This window comes from Drosophila bipectinata, chromosome 2R, assembly GCF_030179905.1.
Source record: "Drosophila bipectinata strain 14024-0381.07 chromosome 2R, DbipHiC1v2, whole genome shotgun sequence".
In the NCBI taxonomy this organism is placed as follows: Eukaryota; Metazoa; Arthropoda; class Insecta; order Diptera; family Drosophilidae; genus Drosophila; species Drosophila bipectinata.
In genome coordinates this window covers 11,513,671-11,530,522 of record NC_091737.1, presented here as the reverse complement: position 1 = coordinate 11,530,522, position 16,852 = coordinate 11,513,671, and the positions used below count along the sequence as shown (strand labels likewise).

Genomic DNA, 16,852 nt, shown 5'->3' with positions numbered 1-16,852 from the left:
AATGCGAATTTTCCTTAACGATTTTTCGTTTGAGTTGAGTTTTGATTAATGCTTTAATCGAACTGGAATTGATGGGAGTTGAACCATATTTTATTTTCCCCCAGGTCCTCCACATTTCCATTATTCAACTTATTGAGTATTCCCGTTCAGAGTTGTCAGAGATTGAATTTTCAATTTGCAACGTAAGGTGAAATATTTTTTACTAGTCGCTTTCTTTTCAGCTGACTCAGCACTAAAGATATCTGGCGAAAAAACAACGCTAATTTCATCCTAATCACAATAATAACTTACACTCCAGCTAAAGCATGGACAAAATTTCAAATAATCTACGAAGACACAGCAAAAAAAGCGAAAATAAACAGGTTCTTCATCGAAATTTTCCAATGACGAAGATAAAACCGTGGGAATCTTTATGCGGCCAAAAAGCTGAAAACTTGTCAAAGTGAATGCCATGGAAAATTAGCAAAAATCATTGCAAATCAAATGGAAGACATGACAAGCCACAAAGAAACTTTCAGCCATCGGGCCATCGGGCCAATAACCAAGTTTACAGATTGAGTGCCGTACATCAAAGTTCAAAAGTGTCAAACGTTGTACCCATCCATCCACCCAGCCGTCCCTCAAAACCCGCCCATAATGCCCCTCTGGATATTGGGGGCCCCAACTTTTTTTGCAGGAATCGAGGGCCGAGAATGGGAACACTCTCCAAAAACTGGTTGGATGCTGGTCTGGAGCCGGAGCTTAAGCCAATTTATAGTTTGTGTGGTGCCGGGCGACATCGATGCTGTTTGCCCAATGCCATCGGCTTGGCTTGGACGCTTTAAAAGTTTGCTTTGGCCACTGGCACTGCGGAAAAAAATAGCGTACAGCTTAGGACCAAGAGAATTAAAAAAACAACTTCTTAAAGACAGGATTTAGTATTTTTTTGTTGGTGAACTACATAGTTTATCTAGTTTCTTTTAAAAATGTTTTTTTTTTATGGCTCTGCATTTTTTACCTCTGCATAGTTTTCTACTACTGTCTTTTCCAATTTTAGGCAACAAGGTCGTGAGGTGAGCTGTGAGCGGAGATCTGGTAGCTGGGACTATCAACTTGGACAAACATGGAACTACGTTCGAGTGTGGTTCAAGTGGGCATGGGGAAACTTAAGCTGTGTCAAATGTGGGTCAATCTTAAGCTAACCAAATAAACGATTTGTCCGGATACGGAACCAGGAGCAAGTCGTGGAGAGAAGCAGCCAGATGAGATTGAAATTCGATTGTTGGGCTCTGGAAAAAGTGTCCAGGTCTGCCTTAATTGGATTTTACAGAAATACAAGTATTGTTTTTATTGCGAATAAAAAATGGTCCATGTTTTTTTTAATAAAAATCTATATTAGAGTAAGATAAATATTTACAGAAACTTAAATTTATAAGAGGATTGGTAAGGCCAACAGAAGTTAGGAATGCATTGATTGATTATTCAATAAAAGTGAGAACGGATACATCTGAAAATTTGAAAATCATTTACCAGAAACTTTGTTTAGAGCTTTGATGCAGTTAACAGAAAATTGCCATAAAAATGCAGAATGATGCAAAAATTTTGTTTGCAGGTTTTGATGCAGAATGTTGGAGAATTGATCCACAAATCAATCAAGGTATTTCGCTTAAGGATCGGATAAAAATTGGCCGAGATATGGGCATAGTTCGGGTCATAATTGGAAATCCTGGATTTTGGTAGGGATCCCAATCCTGGACCCCCACAAAAATTTGAAAAAAATCTATCAAAAATGTTGTTTGCAGGTTTTGATTTAGAATGATGGATAATTGATCCACAAATGATCGAGATATTCCGCTTAAGGATCGAATGAAAATTCAGGTCATAGTTCGGGTCATAATTGGAAATCCTGGGATTGTATGGTACCCCCATACAAATCGGTAGAGATTTTGGGGGACTATCATAGCCCTCTGTGTATTTAAGTCTCAAGATAATTTTTTGTATGCGTTTCATATATCCCGAGCACCAAAATAATACAAAGAACCGTGCTTTAGTCAATTTTGATTATAATTCAACCAGCACACTTGGTTATAGATTAAACTTCAACCTTCAATATAGGTGCCTGTCATCAAACTGCAACAATTGCCGGCTGCACTCCTCGATTTCCATCCACTCTGGCTGGCAGCACAATAAACTCCAAGCCCCTCGATGTCAGCCCCAGGCCCTGGATCTGGGTCTGAATTCTGGATATTCTGCAGCAGCAACTGCTCTAGGCTGACAGCATCAGCATCAGAGTTGGGTTTGTTATTCTTTTTTTTTTGTTGCCAGCATGAATATTTCATGAATGCCACTTCTCGCAAATAAAGTTGTTGGCAGTCACATTTTGTTGCTGGTGCTGTTGCTGGTGCCACTGGTGCTGGTGCTGTTGAAGCGGCTTCCCGTGTCAATCAATTCATGCAGACGAGACCCCTTGACTTTGGGACATATATTCATCCGCCCCGACATCCTATTTCCCTCCACCTCACCTCCTGACCACGGTCGCCGCTTAAATATTACGCATACGCCGCATAAGCCGCTGACTAAACATGCTATCAGGGCGGGGCGTGGGGCAGGAGCGGCCAGAGCGAAACATTTTTATCGCTGTCAGGAATTCAGGAACACAAGCAGCCACATCCACAGCAACAACACCAACAACATAAGCAACAATTCACTTTGGTCATTAGCATAAGCGATGGCCGGAGGGGGATGTGTAGAGCCGGGGCGGATGAGGGGATGGGTTGGCTGGGGCAGTGATGCTCTTAATTACACATTCCTAATGTGGGTCAGCCTGACCCCAGGCGAACAGCTTTTGTAATGGTTTCATCGCAGCAGGAACCGGAAATTAAGATTTATCAGAGTAACAAGTCAGATTAAATATCATAGAGATGCTCTTTTTCGGCCTTATATTTTCATTTGTCTATAGAGGATTCATTATAGAATTATTAATTAGGGACCTGTGAATTCAGCACTTAGATATACCGGATTCATGGTCATTTCTTGTAAAGGTTAGGGACAAGAGAAGTAAAAGTTCGCGGTCTTTTAGAATTTGGAAATGGCTTGTGCATCAATAAGAGCATCAGCTAGCATTCCTGTATTCATCATAAAGCTTAGAGGCCCAGACGACCGACTCGATTTGTTAGTACATATTAAGCTATTAGAAATTTGTAAGCTAAGAGCTAAGAGGAGTTAGTAAGGAAATTTAAAATTCTATATTTTAAATTAGAGGGACAGGAAAGAGATGTAATAGAGTAGAGACCATTGTAGTTCGAACATAATACCCTAAAAGGGTATTACGTTCAAAACCAAGCTCAAAAGGATCATAAATCTGAAAACTTCATTTCCTGAAAAGGGAATTAGCAGCAATTTTCTATCATCCATCTTGGTGCTTGTAATTAAATTCCACCTGTCTCATTGTTGGAATCGTTACAACCTTTTGTTGACCCTTGTCACTTGGAAGTAGCCCTCAGTAACACCAGCACTTATGGAAATCACTTGGGTTTTAGGCAATCATTTTTTTTTGTAACTTTGTCTTTGGAACAAGTCAAAAGGACTTACCCTAAAGAATATTTCCATTCTTTGGGGTTTCCAGAAATGTATTTTTTAAGTTTTTGTTGTCTTACCAAGAGTGTTCTGAAGCCCCGCAGCTGGGGTCACCATCCGACAATGACTTCCTTAATTGGCCATTAAGGTGCTGGAATTGGCCTTCCAGCGATCCTTTCACTATTTCTTAAATTAGCCATCTGACATCTGTTAAAGGGCTGTAAAGGCAATGTGAATAAAATTTTAAGGATTAGAGAAAAAAGAAAAATTATTTTTAATATAAAAACTATTCTCCTGCTTGATCCTTTTAGTATTTTCGTTCTTGGCTTACTTAACCATTTCGCTTTCTTTAAAACCTTCATCTTAGGGCACTTCATTAACGCCATATAAATGGATTTTGGCTCTCTGTGGCAACCGCTTGAACTCTGAACTCCGGACTCTTTATTCTCCGAATTCAAGCTCCGGCGAACGCAAAATTAATTAACGTTGCTGCAAACTTTTGCCACTACAATCTTTTGTCATAGTTTTCCTCCCAGTTCCATTCGCTGACCCTCTTTTTTTTGCCACCACCTTTCTTCTTAAGTTTTCCAGAACGGAAAAATGTCACGCAAATAACCAGACTAACGTTTTCGGCGGTAATGGCAAGGGGAGCAGGGGCTTGAGCAAACAAAACTTAAAACTGGCTGGCAGCCATTTTGTGAAAAGTGTTTTGGCCCGATCCACTGCTTCCACCCCACCTAAAAACATTTCCTTGGGGACAGTCTGTCCTTCTCGACTTGCAACTTTTATTTTCCTCCCAGGAAAAGCGGGGAAAATGCGCGGGAAATTTCTACTCGTTTGTTCTTTCTCATCATCGCTTGCAGGAAAACTGAGTCCTTTAATTGTTTTTTAAGGAACTTTACAGTTTTAAATGGACAATTAAATGCTTAAAACTGGAAGAGAAAAATTTATATAAGAAAGGGCATAAATCGTTGGCCTTAAACTGCAATTGCTGCGTTTCATTTGCTTTATCCTTATGTTTTTTTGTTGGTTTTTTTTCTGGTTGTTTGCTGCCGAAATTGAATTTCTCTTGCACTTTCTTTCTCCTTCTCTCACTAGCTGAGCGAAAACAATAAACAAGCCAAGTGAAAAGGCGACGGAGCACAGCGGTGAGAAAGAGCGAAAGATGAATGGCCAAAAACAGCGGAAGAGCGAGAGGGCGAGAAAGGAAGCTGCCAGCGGAAGGAAACCCAAGGTAACAAAGTTGCGTATACGCCACGTTGCCCCGCATGCTGACTTTTGTTCTGGCGAAGTTTTTCCTTAAACGGGTATTGTGATTTGAATAGTAGTTTCAAGAGGTTTTCTAAAGAGTTGCTGAAGAAAGGACTCTATAGTTATTATAATATCTTTTCATTTCAAGTCTGACAAGGTTTTTTTTATTGAAAGCGAAAAGTATAATAGCCTTAAAAAGAAATAATCCTTAAAATATTTACCGTAATTAAACCCTTTTGAATCTGGAGATAGAGCATTAAGAATACCACGGACTTTTTTATGCATTTCTGCTCCTCCACCCTTGGGCTTTTCGCCTGGCTCGTGTCGCTTTTCTTGGCACATTGTTTGGCCAAAACGGAAGGAAACACTTTCATTATCACTTTGGCGCTGCAAATTTATGGAGCCAGCCGAGCGAAGGCGAAACTCCTGAGGGAGAGAGAGCGGCAAGTGCACGTATCCTTCGATTACGTCCTGCGAGGCGTTTGGGAAATGTAAAGTGAGCGTTAAACGATAAAGGCATTACCATGGATGCTTGTGCAAGGCTCCTGACCAATCGATGTCGCTTCGAAGGAAGTCTGAATGGGATTACAGGCTGTTCAAGGCGAATCCTGAATGCTACTCCCCCGTGAAATGATATTATGCAAGGTAAGAGCGTGACACCTATAACCATATCAATAATAGTTAATAACCATTCGTAATCTATTTTTTTGTAAAGCTATAGGGTCGTTTAAGTTATTGACAGTTTCCAGCTTTCTAATGGAACGAAAGGTTGTCTTTTTACAGTTTCTGGTACTTGGTGTTATCCTGAGCTTGGGAATAACCCACGGCGAGGAGGAAAGTCCATTTCGAACAATCAAACAATCAAACTTTGCTGCGGAAATATATAACCTAGCCAAGAAGACCTTACCATACAGAGTTAAAAGTTTTATTATATCACCTTTTGGAATTCAAAGAGTCCTTCGGTTACTTCTTTTTGCTGTGGGACCCACTTCTGCTGCGGAAATCAAACGAATTTTATATGAGGACTATGGAACTCCGGCCGACTCGTTGTTTTCTCCATCTCCGGAATCCGGATTTAATGAAACCACAATGGCCCTGATACGTCATGAGCTCAAGGTGGATTCCAAGTTTAATAAAAACGCTCGAAAAATGAAGGCTTTCGTGTACAAGACTGGCTTTACGCCCCAAGATGGTGTCCGTCTCTTCGAGTATATATACGACAAAATCCAACTCAAGCCCGATCTGCACTATATGAACCCCAATCTGTACGAAAGTTTCATCCATGATGCCGCGAGTCGCATTCTATTTGTCAACTATGTCAACTTTCAAGGACGTTTTGAGGTTACTTTAAATTTTGCAAAGCACACAAGGATGTTGGCTTTGTATGCGCCTATTCCCGAGGTAAAGGCCAGAGTTCTAGGCCTGACATTCAAGGATAGCAACAGTATAATGTTGGTTTTGCTGCCTGACGTGGACTCTGTGGAAGTGGAAAAGGCGTTGAGATCAGTGGACCTAAGAAAGCTGAGGAGTCGGCTTAACTCCACTCTTTTGAACATCAGGATGCCCTTTATCCACTCTTTCTTATGTGACAACAAGTACAAATTACCAGAAATGTTGGGCAAGATGGGCCTAAAAACTGTATACGAACGGGCCGACATGACTGCTTTCGGATCGAAGAAGCGCCTGGATGGTATTATTTCCTACTCAACGATATTCATGAGAAGTGGAGGTATTAATAAAGTTTACAAAACTCCACTAAGGCAAAACCTTGATAAATATAAGGGACAACAAGCTCTGGAATTCAATGTCAATAAGAGGTTTCTTTATGCAATAGTGGATTCAGAAAATGTTTACTTATTAGGAAATTTTTATAGTGAAATGTATTAAAAGGATAAGCTCATTAAAGACTTTTCTTTTACTGACATTTGAGAAAAATAATCGTGTTATCTATAGTTATATAATTTACCTGTCTAATCTAATAATGTGTTTAATTCTTCGGCAAGCGACTTCAAAGCATTTGGTATTCACGTTGCAGCACAATTTTCTCTGGAAGAAGATGGCATAAAATTTGGTTATTATCCAGGAAAGAATGTGAGCTGTAAACCCGAAGCTAAAACTACCACACAGGCACCTACAACTGTAGATCCCGAATTAGTTCTGGAACACAATGTCAAGATAAGAATGAAAAGATTTATTTTTGCGGTTGTCGACACCGAGCGTATCTCTAATGGGACGCTATATGAAACCTAGGTAATGTTTATTTGCCTTACTTTTTGGAAAAATAAATCTAACAGTCCTTTTCTTCCCAATAGTCATTTCTTATCATTTAGTATTTGTGTACTTTTTTGGCCACTCACTTCCTCGACGGCTGAAACAATTTGCGGAAATTAGCCAAGGTGTTTTATGGTCATCTCCATCAGCTTAGCCCCAACTCCATCATCACAGTCATCCAATCTCCAAGTGGATTGTTGTCCGGTAACGTGAAAATGTTTACTTTTTCTTCGGTTTGCTTTTCCGACACTCTAGTTGGTCCTCTGCTACCTCTCCTTGTTGGTGAGCTGCCCCTGGGGGCTTTTTAATTGAGGTCTAAGCTGTAATTAAGCGGCTCGGCCTTTTGCCATGTGCTCTAATTCTATTTTTGCAGTTTAATGAAGTCCTTGGCAGCAGGACGAACCCCCGTTCGTTCGTTTGGTCGTTTCGTTCGTTACCTGTCACCTGGGCAAATTGGTTAGCATTATTCATTCACTGTCCTTTAAAGCTCTGGCCCATGCCGACGAAATACGGAGCCAGCTTGGCAGGCAGTCGTTGTTCTGGTCCGGCTTAAATGCCAATATATCACCAGCTAACAAAGCAAGTGGCCTACGAACAGTTGCCAGCAATCAACTAGGGGCGTGGATATGTAGAATTGATTAGAATATAATAAAAAATTTATATCATGATGCATTTCTAGGAGACTCTTTTAAAAAAACTGTACTTTTTATATTTTAACCCTTTATGTACTATTTTTGTCAACACCATTGTTAGTATTGCTGTCAGGCTGTTGCCGTTGTGGCATATACCATGTATCACATACATCTTCTCAGGATACTAATTATGATTGCGGTGGCATGGCAAGGACACACAGGAGCCGTTCGTCCTTGCACCTGCATCAGCTAGATGAGCTCTTATATGTATGAGAGAGTGTGTGTGTTTATAAGCTGGTGTCCGTGAATGGAAAGCTTTAAAGGCTTTCACACAACTTCAATATCCCTCCTTTGAAGCTGAAACTGAGCAGTTGAGAAGCTTTTCTTAATCTTCTTTCCAACTGGCTAATTAAAACGTTAGCTCTTTTCACTTTTCGGCAAGTGCTTAACGTGAAAATGAGGCAATGCCTTTAAAGAAATTCAAGAGTCTACCATTTTATCCTATTTACCCTCCAATTATTGTCTATTATTCAGGGCAGGCCATTTTTATGGGTATTCCTATTGAACCCAACAAACGGAAGCCTTAGCCGTTTGTAAACTTGGCAAGAGTTCAGCCAACCCTTGGGTATTTCAATTTAGCCTGGATACAAATCGCAAGCCTTCTTTCCAGCCTCTGCCCGAGTCCTGATTCAATAAAGAACTCAGCCCTGAGCCGGGGACCATCATAAATTTTCGTCATCCTCAGCTGCACCTTTGGGCGAATACATCTTCGCCCCTTCGTGCCACCTTTTTACCACAAAACACCTGTATTCCCACACCCATCCGCCCTTCTCCGAGCCATTTGTCAGAGTTTTCCGCGGGAAAAGGGAATGAAAATGGGAAGGGTTTTCCAAATAGGAATAGCTGCCAAGTCATGTCATTGCCTGCTCATCTACATACACGCAAAGATCCTGCCAGGATATGTGCAGAGAGAGAAAGGACTTTCAGAATGAGGGAAAACTATAATAAGAGTCATACGACTTTTCGCTTAGTGTATCAGACTTTTATGCAAAAACTACCTTCGTGACTCTGCGCCAACTACGTGTCGCATTCCCCTTTTCCCACGTTTTCCCCATTCGCGACTTATATTTACTGTTTTTCAAATTGCACTTTCCAACTTTTTGGCTGGCAGCGCTTTTTTCCCCAGATCTAGATCCGGCTGCGGACTCCGGACTTGCCACACCACCCATTCGCCGCATGTGTTTATGGCCTCTTAATTGTGTGTATGTCTGCTCGACAAAAAAAAAACGACAACTTTTTTTTGCAGCCAAAAAAAAGTTTGTCGTTATTGTTTCATGACATTGACGGTTTATGGTAATCTCGGTTGTCGTTGCAGGGCTGTTGGATAATGCCCAGTAATCATGTTGATATAAACGGTTAAACAATGATTAATTACCCGTCATGTTGCCACATATTCCTACCATGTATGTATATTGTTTTTAAAAATAATTAATATTTTTTGCACATTCGATTGGTGGGCATAATTAAGTTGCTTAATTGGCCATGAATTGAACAATGGACAGGACTATTGATAAAATGATTAAATCGAACAACAGAGCACAAGGAAACCCACTACGGTCCAATGAATTGATTATGAGCTGCTGAATAATGAAAAGGATAAATTAAGTTTGATTTGTTTGCCATGTTCCTGATTTTAGTGAAAGGCTTAATCCGTTGAGCCTTGCCTAGTGGTGGGCCTAGAATATTACTTTGGACTAGTTCGATTTGAATTTTTAATGCTTGTGTAGACAAAATCACTTTGAGCTTGTTTGTTGATCCCCAAAGGATTTAATTCCTTTGCCGTCTGGTTTGTGCCGCAATTTTCATTTTGGGGGGGGGGGGGCGAGGTCTGAAAATCAATAATCAGCATTGCGGCATAAACTATTTATGTGTGCCAAACATCCGCCGCACAAGTTAAACTCTGCCACCAGCAGAAACACTAATAAACAAACACTAATAAACAGAAAACATACTGAAAACTCGAGTCAAAAGTTATGGCAGGCAAATTGACTTGAAATTTTCGCCTCGACGCTGGAAAGTATGCAATCATTTTTTGGGCACTGCATATACGTTAGTGTGTGACTGCATCTGTATATGTGTGTGGGTGGGAGGTTGCAGTGCCCGTGTGTGTCTGCCAGCTAAGTCAGAATCGAGTCAGAATCTAATTGGATTTGTGCTCACTCAATGAACTGCAAACGAAAAGTGTTTTATATGATTATATTCCACTGGCAGCCTCCAGGGATCCAAGAAATGAGCACTTTTATTCCCACTTTCAGCTTTTAAGCCAAAGTGCAGCTAAAGGCCAAGTTACGACATCATAATATGGCAAAAGTTTATCGCCCGTTTATGAATATTTTATGTTTTATGTTTAAAACGAAAACTCAGCATCCAGCACTGGATTTATTATTGTGTTCGAGTGCTATTTCAACTCCTATTGAGTCCTCTTGTTATGGAAGGCGACAAAATATTCGCCACGCGACATTTTCCTGCAATTAGGCGTAAAAACACGTAGCCAGGAATGGTGAGCGAAATCCTGGGGCATACCTGGCAGCCGTTGGGGGTTTATCATAATCGAAAATCAGAGGCGGCGAGAGGAGCAAAAAGGGAGCATGGCAGCCTGCAGTCTTTAATGAGACGGAAAGCGAGCGCCAATCGCTGCAATTAAAATTAATTACAGTATTTGTCAGCTTAGCCCGGCTAACTAACTAACCAACTGGCCACCAGTAAACTGGTGGGCCAAGACTGGCCATGCCGGCCAAAAGGGGGGGCAGTGTGGGAGAACTGCTTTGATTGCAATCGCGATCGTTAATTAAATGTCGAAAGGAATGTTGTTGTTGCATCTTGTGTTTGTGTTGTGTTGCAGTTGTTCCTGCTCCCCTTGTTGTTGTAGATGTTGTTGCTGCTGCCGCCTCCTGTGCGTAAAGATCAGCCAGAATGGATAAGGGCCCAGTTGCCATTGCCGTTGGCTATTTATATCTGCAGCACGTTGTTGCACGCAATGCAATCGGCTACTCCGGTGTTGTTACAGCTCTCGTCTGATATTGCAGTGGCTATGTTGCAGTTGCCAGTGGTGGTGTTGGTGCTGCTGCTGCGGGCATTATCGCCCTTGATCTTGGCTAAATCGGAATCGCCGGCGTTGCGTGAAGTGTTGCAAATGAGTTTTTGTCTGGGGCGTGCATTGCATTTTCAATTGGTCGGCAAATTGGCAGCGCCAACGAAAACAGTCATCAAATCAAAATCGCAGGTGGCACAGCTGTATTCAAAAATGAGTTTAAGTTTATGACAAGCTACTTGCTAAAGTTTAAATTAATAAATGTTTTTAATTTTAAATTAATTCACAATATGAAAGGTTTAATAGCTCCTCAAAAGCACCCACTTTCCATCAATAATTGCACTATCCATTGTTTATCACAAATGGCAGTTGTTTAAACAGAAACTTGAGTTACATCAGTAGATGATGAGAATACTGGGTGGTGGAGACCGGCTTCGGGCCAAGAAAACTTTTTCGCTTCATAAAGAAAACTAATGAAAAATGCAACACAGACGAAAAAGTTGATTGGTGTCGTCCTCGCATTCCCATTCTCGTCGGCACCCCGAAAACTTGGCCATCATGTTTCGATTGAAAGAGCCAAACAAAACCAATGAAAAGTCCATAACGAACGGGGCAAGACAAAGGGTGGGAGGGGGAAGATGGCCAAAAGGAGGAAAGCGATGCAATTGAAAAACTGTTTCCGTTGGTGTTGCAAATTGTCAATTTCGTGGTCTATTTTTTTTGTGCCCTTCAATCGCTGTGTCAAATGCACAGAAAGTTGCTAACCACAAGTCCATAGAAATCGGGGGGTGGTAAGTATGATCGGACCGAAAGTTGTTCAGAAATGTTAATTAATATATATGCTTTTGGCCATAAAGAGGCAAATTAGAAGGTTGGCTGGGTCAACAGCTTCAGACTGAAAAGAAAACTCAAAAACGAAAAACAAAGGAAACAACACTTGTATGGAAATACACAGCCACGTGCATGGTTAGATGGCTAAAACAAGTGCAATGGCCAACATGCTCGCGTTGGAGGTTGCAAGCCGGCATAAAATGGGGTGGTTGAGGTTCGATGTTGCCATAGAGATGAGCAGGCAGTTCAAATAGTAGTAGAAAGGTAGTAGAAATAGTAGTGCCTCACTTAGAAGGGAATAGCGACTACTCAAAAGCGAATAATATATTAATTATAAGGTATATATTCTACCCAAGTGGGTAGAAAGTGCAATTCCACTCTCTCTTGACGTTGATTTATTACAGTTTTGATTTTATGCCTTTTCTGATAAGATTTTGAAATCGAATTGAAATCTTTTAATGTTGGTTGTAGTAGAAGTTTATAGCCGAGTGTGTTCTGTAAAACCCTTATCCGATCATTGGGCGTTCTCTCGCCGTATTTTCCCCTCGCATTCTGGGCATACCCGTATACGGGCTCATTTGTCATTTACATGCCCACAACAACAACAACAAAAACAACAACAATAGGGAGCCATGGGGAGCAACAACAAAGGGCTGTTCTGTCCCTCTTATCAGTGGCGGTTTATCAGAAGCAAGAAGCGACCCAGACCCATCGAACCAGTTGAATGGGCGGTTGGGGGCCACTCCACAGCTTCGAACATGTTCGATAGCAACTGCCGGCTAAAACCGCTTCCAACGTAGCCCAAGACTCCAGTCGGATTCAGTCAATTTTTGACTGAGAATCGGAAAGGCCGAAACAGGTGGTAGAATCAGGGAGAGCGCGCGTGCTGAAGTGAACCCGTTGCATTTCTCATTTCTCCCCCGTGGACGTCGCGACGTTTTATTACTCACACAGACGGACAGGTGTGTGTGTGTGTGTTGTACGTGGTGTGTGTGTGTCTTGCAACAACAACATAAAATCACAGTCAGCTGTGAAGTTGCTTTCAACGTGTGAAACAAATATGCAAATGGGAATAATAAGCAGAAATAACAAATTATTGGCGTGAATATCCAAATCGAGGCATGCCAAGCCAAGTAGCTCATAGCTCACAAATCGAAATCCGAGGAAATAATATAATAAATAAACTTAAAAATACACAGTTTAGCAAGAAATCCAAAAGCCGCAGTATCCACCCATCCAGCTAGCAGTATTTATACATTTTTTTACGATATTTTGAGAAGCGCTTCTTTCTATGAAACCGGAACTTGGGTATTTCTGACAGCAGAATCAAGGAGCAAACACACATCCGAGGAAAGCAGGGGTAAGTTGGCCAAAAAAACAAAGAAAAACGAAAAAATATAGAGCTGAGAGCTAGGCAATTGTTGTGAACACGCGACCAGGTGGCATGCCACTCGCGCTCTCTCTTTCTGTCCCTAGTTACTGCCCCCAAGTCGCACCTGCCGCCGGCTGGCGCCCAGTCCTCCCCTGTCACCTTCTTGGTTTTTTTTTTTTGCCTGACAGCAGATCAAACAAAACATTCTCCCATTCGTGTTGTTTGTGTTGCTTGTGTTGCATTGGTGTGCGTGCCCCGTTAACTTGGGCTGACATTTTACAATGCCGGCCGCCTCCCCCTCAGCCCAGCCATCTTGGCCGTGTCTTGTGTCTCCGCTACTTGTTCTTCCCAGAGTGTCTCTTCCTCATGCCCGGCATGTCTGCGTTGTTGTTGGTTCATTTTAGCAAGTGGCCAAGAGGCAGGGCCAAGAGATTTGCATTAAGGCTAAGCAAAAAAATTGGCATCTAGTAATTAAATTTAACCTCTTTTTTGTAGAGAGTTTCATTCAAGAATTTGAAGAATTATAAAGCGAAGAATTATACCTTTTCCGGATTAAACCAAATAAAAGTTTAGAGAAAGCCGCTTTTATTCATTTCTAATTAGTATTAGCCAGATTTATAATTCTATTTCAAAGCCATAATTAACAGAATCCCGACTTGATTAGAATGTCAAAACTGTGTATTTTATTGGCCATTTGGCAGTGCTTTTGCCTTTTTGGCGCTGGCCACAAACCATGGGGCTAAGAAAAATCAATAAATTTCATTTGATTTTTATAGCCCGCCTTGTGCTCTCCTGGCAGCTGTGTCTGTATTTGTTTTTATACAAATGTGTGTTGTTCTGGGTGTATTTGTGTATGTGTGGGAGGGTTGGAGAACCCTTGAATGAGCACGCTTTGTTTTTGCCTTTGGCTTTGCCATGGCAGCACTTGTCCACCTCTTGAACTCCCCACTTTTTAGCCCTGGGGGCCTACTCCTCCTGCTTTTTATGTCTGTCTGGCTGGCTTCGTGCGTTTTGCCGGGTTTTTGTTTTGGTCTAAGCCTGAAAAACTTTCTGGCCTAGAATCAGAATTTTCGCCTTTTGTTATTAATTATCAAAGAGATGGTAGTAGGTTCGTTAGACCCGCCTAGATTAGACAGTTGATTCGGGGACGGATTGGTGTCACGGCTTTCAGAAAAGCAACGACTCTAATTAATGAGAAATGTTTATTTTATTTCGAATTTCAGCTCAGCTGGTCAAGTCTTATTTTCGGACTGGTTTTTGGGAGCGACTGTCTTTGGCAGTTACTCATGTATGAGAATAGATTAGATAAGATTAGACCGCCCCAGATATCTTTTGAGGCCAAATGCGTGCATATCTATTTTGATTGGAGAAAGACTCGCTTGTGGAATATTTCGTGTGGGGGGCTTTGTCGGCGAAATAAACATAATTACTTCCACAACCCGTCGTCACCTCGTATATCATATGCATAATTTAGCAATTTCAATTAAAGCAGCCGTGTGACAAGTGTCATTTGTTTTACGGCCCTTTTCCTTCAGTCCAGGTTTTTCCAGTTCCCGATCCTTTCTCTGCAACAGTCAGCCACTTGGTTTATATTTCCATTTGGCATTTGCTTAATTTCATAAAATTTACCTTCGTCGCTGTCACTTGACGGCGAGGGCTTCGTTTCATTTCGTTAAATATAATTTCCATTTTCATAAAAACGGGTTTCCCGCCCATTCTCTCACCTGGGTTCAGAGGTCGTTTGATGCTCGGTTGCATCATTAAGAAGCAGCAACGGCAATTAAATTTAATTATTTATGTCGGCCACTGGCGTCTGGGCGGGGTGAGGAAAAGGGTAAAGGTAAGGGTTCTGGACATGGGGCCATGGGGCCACCTGTGGTCAGGCGGTAAAAGTTAAAGCAGTTGCCATTTATGTTAATTTCAATAAATTAATCACAGCGCATATTAGTCTTCCACTTGACTTGGCTTACATCACGGCCCGTTCTTTGTTGGCCATTCTCTGCTCAGCATATTATGTAGTATCGAACAGGTGCCGGATGAGTTTCGTATCTCGTGTGGCCTCTTCTTCCCCAGAATTTCGCACGTCCGCACGTTCTCTATTGAAAACAAGCAGCAAGAACTAGAAATACAGTTTAGTTTTGGGCCAGAAACGAGCAGAAAACAGTTGTCAAAATGTGGTACATGGGAAAAAGATTATACAATATTCTTTGTCTTCTCGCTGGCTGCACGTTTTGGCTTCGGATCGAATTGCTATTATGTAGCTACTAGTATCTAGTATCTGTATCTAACGTACAGAGTGTCGCAGGAATTGATGGGGAGCTCTAGTTTCTAGCATGGAAGTGCTTGCTGGCACGTTGCGCTGATAAACTCAGCCTTAACCCAGTTTTTGGTTCTCAAATGGCATGTTAGACTGCTGATAGAAAGAATTCTTCAATTTTGTACTGTCGGAAATTGAAATAACCTCTCTTGTTTTATGAAACCTACATAGTTTGTATTGGATAAGTGTCATCTTTTCCAAACCAATTACCCTATTAGTTGTGTTTCTTTTGCCTTTAGTTTTCTCTGGAACTGACCTACTAATTTCTATAGCCAGGAAAGTTTCTCCTCTGGCGGGTTTCTTAAGGACAAAGGCGGAACCGTAACTCTTTCCTCCTCGCCGAACGAGATCTTTTGTCAAAAGTTGCACTCAGTGTGTGTTTGTTAGTCTTCTGCCGTGATTTCGGGTTTATTTTTCATGTTTATGCTTTTTGTTTGTTTCTGGTTTCTGGCCCCTATATAATTCAGCTTCCTCCAGCTGATAACAATGCAGAACAAAAGTTTTCTGGAGGCTTTCATGCACTCGCACTCACACTCCAACTTTGGACTTCCTTTGGGCTGCTTCCTTTGGAAGATGGTTGGAACATTTTTGGCAACAGGCCTCAGCCTCAGTCTCAGTCTCAGTCCCGGCTTCAGCATCTTTGCCTTTTTGGCTCTTTCATTGTTGGCAGCTCCTCAAAGGAGTGAGGAGACCCCAGCGCGTAATTCATTACTTGTTGAGGGTTTGTTCTGGCTCTTTGTGTTCTTTGCCTGCCTCAGCACTACATACTTTCCACCCGAGATGCGGAAGTTTCTGCTGCGATATCGCACAAACTATTTGTATTTGCCGGTTTCTCATATTTTACTAGCTCTCAGCCGGCCCACTCTCCCCTAATCTCCGCCAGATTGTACTAAGTAATGTAAACAAAGAGGCTACATAAGAAGAATTTTAGAAGGCGATAAGCAGTTCTTTGGCAATAATATACACAAATAGGGGAATGTTTATCGCAAAAAGTCTAGCTATCTGGGAGCTAATGGTGCAAATTCTGAAACTGAATGGATTTTGTTGAGTTTAATCTGGCCAGCCATATAGCATGTATTTATTCCCTTATGCTGTCACCTTAAATCATAAAAATTGCTTAACTTGAAGACCTTTTTTTTAAAGTCAACGCATAAATTCTGGTGCTCTCATTCCGTATTCATAAATTGCCGTCACATATCCCCCATCGAGGGAGCCCGAATGAATACAATGTTTTAAGCATTATGAGAGGGCCACATGGGAGCAAGACTTTCTTCATAAATTCATAAATATCATAAACATTTTGGCATGTCCATGGCCGGGCCACTCGCAAAACCCTTTTGTTTATATGATAATGAGAGCTTCTGCGCCTCTGATCGCTGCCTCCCCCTCCCGCCCTGCCCCCCCTGGCAGACAATCTATTTGGTCGGCCTATGGGTTTTGCCTATTTCGGCCACAATTCCTTGCCGCTGCCCCCAAGTCGCTGTGACATGTGTGTGTCGGGCAACAAGCCCGCTGCCGGCCAATTTATGGCC

At 41.7% G+C, this 16,852-nt stretch overlaps 1 protein-coding gene and 2 long non-coding RNA genes across 5 annotated transcripts in view; 2 read left to right on the top strand and 1 right to left on the bottom strand.

The window, feature by feature from the left end:
- Positions 1-4,905: 4,905 nt before the first annotated feature.
- LOC122321269 (uncharacterized) lies at positions 4,906-5,432 on the bottom strand. The gene is made up of 2 exons (XR_006246041.2): positions 5,330-5,432; positions 4,906-5,277 (listed from the first exon to the last, which is right to left on the bottom strand). It is a non-coding gene; the product is annotated as an uncharacterized lncRNA (long non-coding RNA).
- A 104-nt stretch (positions 5,433-5,536) lies between these two features.
- On the top strand, positions 5,537-7,740 carry LOC138926018 (uncharacterized). Its single transcript, XR_011442328.1, has 3 exons — positions 5,537-7,056; positions 7,119-7,359; positions 7,451-7,740. It is a non-coding gene; the product is annotated as an uncharacterized lncRNA (long non-coding RNA).
- A 4,715-nt stretch (positions 7,741-12,455) lies between these two features.
- Positions 12,456-16,852, top strand: part of Pgant9 (polypeptide N-acetylgalactosaminyltransferase 9) — a 52,395-nt gene continuing 47,998 nt past the window's right edge. For all 3 annotated transcript variants that reach the window (XM_070277932.1, XM_017252794.3, XM_017252793.3), the window contains exon 1: positions 12,456-12,991. The gene's annotated coding sequence lies outside the window, so the exon portion shown is untranslated. The remainder of the gene's footprint in view (positions 12,992-16,852) is intronic.